The following is a 6816-nucleotide window of genomic DNA, read 5'->3' as shown; positions in this document are numbered from 1 at the left end:
GTGTACAGCAAATGAAAGACAAAGATCTTGTGAATCCAGCCAATATTTCAGATTTTGTAAGTGTTTTACAGCGAAAACACAATATAGCATTATATTAGCTTACTACAATAGCCAACCACACAACAGCATTGATTCAAGCCAACAGTAGGGATAACGAATAAACCAGCAAAAGATATTAATTTTTTCACTAACCTTCTCAAACTTCTTCAGATGACAGTCCTATAACATCAAATTACACAATACATATATGGTTTGTTCGAAAATGTGCATATTTAGCGGCACAAATCGTGGTTATACAATATGAATAGTAGCCAAAATGCAAACAAAATGTCGGGAGAAATCTTGGGAGAGGCACCTAATCTAATCAATAACTAATCATAAACTTGACTAAAAAATACAGGTTGGACAGCAAATGAAAGATACATTAGTTCTTAATGCAACCGCTGTGTTAGATTTTTAAAATTTACGTTACTACGGCATACAGCTTACGTTATAGCGAGACCGCCCCGAAATTAATGGCGGAATATTAGTCTGAACAATTTCGACAGATATACGAATTAACATCATAAATTGTTCCTACTATTTGATGAGCTTCCATCAGAATGTTGTACAAGTTGTCCTTTGTCCAGGATAATCGTTGCTCGGTTGTAGAACGTCGTCTTCAACTGTGTAATTAGCAGCAAACGTTAGCCATGTGGCGAAGACGTGTCCAACTCACCATAACGCAGAACAAACAAAATACCGAAAATCGCATTAAACTGATATAAACTGATATAACTCGGTTTAAAATAACTACATTATGATGTTTTTAACACGTATATCAAATTAAATCAGAGCCGGAGATATCTAACTTATAAAACGAAAGCTTTTCAGAGCGCGATGGAGAGGTCCTTCCTGCGTCAGGTCAAACCAGGAAAAGACCGGTCCTTCCGTTCCAACATGTCTTGTTCCGCCTCAGATCTAGCTAGACACCCCATTCCAATTCTCACTGCTTGCTGACATCTAGGGGAAGGCGTGTGCAGTGCATGTCGACCCATAGATTACATGCAGATTTATAAACTGACCCTGAAACAGAGCCCCAGATTTCAGATTTTTCAGTTCCTGACAGGAAGTTTGCTGCAAAATGAGTTCTGTTTTACTCACAGATATAATTCAAACGGTTTTAGAAACTAGAGAGTGTTTTCTATCCAATAGTAATAATAATATGCATATTGTACGAGCAAGAATTGAGTACGAGGCAGTTTAATTTGGGAACGAAATTTTACAAAGTCGAAATGGCGCCCCCCTATTGAGAAAAGGTTAAATCAAAGGCATTTTTTGTTGACATTATGTGAGCTCTGAAACGCTGCAGGGACTATATGCATGAGTGCAATCAACAGATGTTAAATATCCCCACTTGCCTTTAAAACCACTGGGAAATATACCATTACTTTTAATTGCCATGAAAAAATGCATGCAGTCAGAATATAAATGCCAATAAATCTATCTCTTCCTATTAAATGGATGTACTTGAATACAACATTATGGTTCATGGATGCATGTCATTGTCTTGAATAACCATGGCAGCAATGTATTTAATTATTGTGCGTAAATATGTGTATAAAACACTATACAAAATATATGAATATATTGCAATGGAAATGTTTAAAATCTTTGCCAATGGCATTATAATGCATTGCAATTTGTGGCTATGTAGTTATGAGTAAATTGAATGAGTGTGTCTAAGCTAATGAGTGTGTCTAAGCTATGTGAAAACTAACTCTCTCACACATAACACATTAAAGCTGCTTTGACCTTGGCTGCTCTGGCAAACATGTGTAAGAAGGTATTAGTCAAAATGTTGACAAAGAACATGACGTAAACATACTACAAACATGATTGTTTAGTAAGTAAAGCTATTAAATAACAATGTTACTTTGTACCACATTTTTATTTCACTCTAGTAAAAGTAATCCAGTCCAGCACAAATAATACATTGAAATACCCAGGTGATAAACTATTTAGTTAAGAAAAAATATGTTTCCAAAGAACAAAGGGACATTATAAGAAAGTCTTTCTATTTTTCAGTAGCAACAGAGTACTTCAACTGAGAACATCTGTAAAAAAGAATAATATATATAAAATGTTTCTACAAATGCATTCTCTTTTCTATTGGACCATGCTCTTTACCTGACCTGGCAGCTGCCTTCCCAGTCACCAGGCCTCTGTTTGGAGATCTGCTTCCACACACACCAGACCAACAGTTATTCACTGCCCAACCCCTTGTCCGTTGCTCCACTGGCATTCACAGGGACAATTTGTCAGTGAGTTGCATGCTGAAGTGTAAGTTATTGTTTCTAGTTGGGCTACCATGGCCAGCAAATCATTCCCGGCTTCTAATTGGATCAATGACGGCCAACCCCGGCCAAACGCTGGCCCAATTGTACACAGCCCTATGGGACTTCCAATCACGGCCAGATGTGATACAGCCTGGAATCGAACCAGGGTCTGTAGTGACGCCTCTTCCACTGAGATGCAGTGCCTTAGACCGCTGCACCACTCAGGAGTCCAATCTAGCTGGCAGTCATATTTTATCTACACAATGCATTTCTATCTGAACATTCTGTAAGTGGCCATTCTCCTGAATGTCCATTGCCTCAGTTGTACATGATCAAGTCAAACCAATGATATTTTGTACAGATAAATATAAATAAGTTGTGACGCTCAACTATTGTATGACTCTTTCAACATGCCCATGAAAAGGTAAAAATCACTAAGGACTTAAAATGGTCCACTCACTGCTGTACAGACCTGGGCAGAAAATAGTCGAATTTTGCAATTTATTTGAAAATACCATATTTTCAAATTCTTGAGGTTTATATAGAGTTTCAACTAAATAGTGAGTGATCCTTATTTCACTTATGTAATAACTTCCTTATTAGGTAATTATAAATCAAGCAAAATGTATTTACAAAGCCCTTCTTACATCAGCTGATATCTCAAAGTGCTGTACAGAAACCCAGCCTAAAACCCCAAACAGCAAGCAATACAGGTGTAGAAGCACAGTGGCTAGGAAAAATTCCCCAGAAAGGCCAGAACCTAGGAAGAACCCTGAGAGGAACCATGCTATGAGGGGTGGTTAGTCCTCTTCTGGCTGTGCCGGGTGGAGATTATAACAGAACATGGCCAAAATGTTCATAGATGACCAGCAGGGTCAAATAATAATAATCACAGTGGTTGTCGACGGTGCAACAGGTCAGCACCTCAGGAGTAAATGTCAGTTGGCTTTTCATAGTCGATCATTCAAAGTATCTCTACCGCTCCTGCTGTCTCTAGAGAGTTGAAAACAGCAGGTCTGGGACAGGTAGCACTTCCGGTGAACAGGTCAGGGTTCCATAGCCGCAGGCAGAACAGTTGAAACTGGATCAGCAGCATGGCCGGGTGGACTGGGGACAGCAAGGAGTCATCAGGCCAGGTAGTCCTGAGGCATGGTCCTAGGGCTCAGGTCCTCCGAGAGAGAGAAAGAAAGAATTAGAGAGAGCATACTTAAATTCACACAGGACACCGGATAAGATAGGAGAAATAGTCCAGATATAACAGACTGACCCTAGCCCCTCGACACATAAACTACTGCAGCATGAATACTGGAGGCTGAGCCAGGAGGGGTCAGGAGACACTGTGGACCCATCCGATGATACCCCCGGACAGGGCCAAACAGGCAGGATATAACCCCACCCACTTTGCCAAAGCACATCCCCCACAGCACGAGGGATATCTTCAACCACCAACTTACCATCCTGAGACAAGGCCGAGTATAGCCCACAAAGAAAGCAATATCCAAAGTCCTATGTAGGAACAATGTTACTATTGTGACAATCACAAAGTTACTACACATGTATAAAAACTTGATAAGTTTTACCTTATTACCTTATGTTTCACTCATTATTGAAATCAGTGGAGGCTTCTCAGAGGAGGAAGGGGAGGATCATCCTCTTCAGTGAAATTTCATAAAAATAAAAATAGTGAAACATTAAAAAAGTTATCCTTTTTAGATAAAACTATATTAAATATATTAATATGTCACCAAATACAGTAACTTCAACAGCATTGTCTGGGGTAGCACCATAGTGCAGCCGGAGGACAGCTTGCTTCCGTCCTTTTCTGGCTACATTGACTTCAATACAAAACCTAGGAGGCTCGTAGGCCTCACCCCCTTCCATAGACATACGTGGTAATTATGACCACTTCCAGAGGATGTCCTCCAACCAATCCAAGCTTTTGCAGTATGAACTGACATGTTGTCCATCCAATCATAGAATTAGGTTCAGAGAACGATCCTATTGAGTTGTTTTGGGATTGTACCACAGAGCATTAATAGGGGTTCTTGTTGAAGAACCCCTTACATTCTCTGGGATACACGGAAAGGGGCGAATTAAAAGCGAGGGTAGACCTCTGCCTGAGATCAGTTTCATGAAGAAGGATGAAAATGTGAGGGCATTCAATACCACCTGGTATCAAATGTATAGCTGGTTAACAGGGAGCCTTTCATCAAGCCGCCTGTATTGCTGGCCTTGCGTTTTTGCAAGAATTTGCTTTTAGAGGACACGATAAGATGGAAAATTCCACCGACAAGGGCAACTACAAGGAACTTGCAGCGGTAATTTCACGTTACGATGCTTTACTTGCTGAACACGTCTTTTCTGGGATGTCGAAAACAATTCCGAATTATTTGATAACTTCCATCGCATCATCCATTAAAAGATTAAAGAGTTTGACGCAGCGGATTTTTTTGCAAGTGTTCAAGTAGGCTTTCCACTTTCCTCCGGTATTTATTTAGCAAAGATGATAACACATAATCACTACGGACAGACAACAGCAAAAACTCATGATATAAATGTTGCAGCAGCCTAGGCTACACATAAACATTAGAAATCTGACATGCTGTATAAGATGAAAACGATACTATTTTTTCAGTCTGATCAATTGTAGGCTACTAATATGAGCAATTACATACAGCCTGTGCGCCCTGTCCACCTGGTCAGGGTAAACTAATTGGTAACGTTATGTATTTAAAGTCCATTTGTGTGTCAGGAGAAAATGTGAATGTGATCAAATTTAGTTTATATAAAAAATTGGGCTTGCTAAACTGCCAATACGTTTTAAATCCATAATGATTAAGTCGAATTAATGAATCAACATAATAGTGATGACGATGTGAGTAAATGTTTTGTAAAGCATACAGTTGCATAGGCCTGCATGATGCAAACATGCATGAAGCAAGCTCAGCACTGTGAGTTCTGTTGTCTATCAGTTGTTGTCTATGTGTCTGGGTAGAGGAAATCACCCTCCTAATCTACTCTAAATATAATTTATATGAACAAATATAAGTTAGCTGCAGTTTGACAGGGTTTTCATCCCCCCCAGGAACAGGAGTTTTTTCAGGAGTTTTTCAAAATCATGTGACCTGATTAGGAAAAATTGGTCCCATCACAGCCCATATAAAACCTTTTTACAACTGATTAATCACTGTCCTACCTTATAGGGTCCAGAGTTTTCCTAGTTAGGTTAACATATAAGGAAAAACTCCAGGCCCCAGGGGGTAAAAATTGCCCCACCACTCTGGGACCTACGGTGGTCAGTTATCGTCAGGTATGTGAAAGATCAGCGTTTTATTCAGGAACTTTTCTTGGGATACTTTGATGTGTCAAGTGGGCGAGATGCGCAGTCTGTGTTTAACTTTATGAATTCTGTATATCTCTGGCCCTTCGTTGGACACTGTGTTAACTAACCTCCAGATGAGCTTCAATGCCATACAACTCTCCTTCCGTGGCCTCCAACTGCTCTTAAATGCAAGTAAAACTAAATAAATGCTTTTCAACCGATCGCTGCCCGCACCTGCCCGCCCGTCCAGCATCACTACTCTGGACGGTTCTGACTTAGAATATGTGGACAACTACAAATACCTAGGTGTGTGGTTAGACTGTAAACTCTCTCTCCCGACTCACTTTAAACATCTCCAATCCAAAATGAAATCTAGAATTGGATTCCTATTTCGCAACAATGCATCCTTCACTCATGCTGCCAAACATACCCTAGTAAATCTGACCATTCTACCGATCCTCGACTTCGGCGATGTCATTTATAAAATAGCCTCCAACACTCTACTCAACAAATTGGATGCAGTCTGTCACAGTGCCATCCATTTTGTCACCAAAGTTCCATATACTACCCACCACTGCAACCTGTATGATCACGTTGGCTGGCCCTCTCTTCATACTCGTCGCTGGCTCCAGGTCATCTACAAGTCTCTGCTAGGTAAATCCCCACCTTATCTTAGTTCACTGGTCACCATAGCAGCACCCACCCATAGCACGCGCTCCAGCAGGTATATCTCACTGGTCTCCCCCAAAGCCAATTATTCCTTTGGCCGCCTCTCCTTCCAGTTCTCTGCTGCCAATGACTGGAACGAACTACAAAAATCTCTGAAGCTGGAGACTCTTTCCTCCCTCACTAGCTTTAAGCACCAGCTGTCAGAGCAGCTCACAGATTACTGCACCTGTACATAGCTCATCTGTAAATAGCCCATCCAATCTACCTCATCACCATACTGTATTGATTTATCTTGCTCCTTTGCACACCAGTATCTCAACTTGCACATTAATCTTCTGCACATCCTACCATTCCAGTGTTAAATTGCTATATTGTAATTACTTTGCCACCATGGCCTAATTATTGCCTTACCTCTCTTATCCTACCTCATTTGCACATGCTGTAAATAGATGCTTCTACTGTATTATTGATTGTGTGTTTGTTTATTCCATGTGTAACTCTGTGTCG

The sequence above is a fragment of the Salvelinus namaycush genome, chromosome 2 (assembly GCF_016432855.1).
Source record: "Salvelinus namaycush isolate Seneca chromosome 2, SaNama_1.0, whole genome shotgun sequence".
NCBI lineage: Eukaryota > Metazoa > Chordata > Actinopteri > Salmoniformes > Salmonidae > Salvelinus > Salvelinus namaycush.
This window is presented reverse-complemented; position numbering follows the sequence as displayed.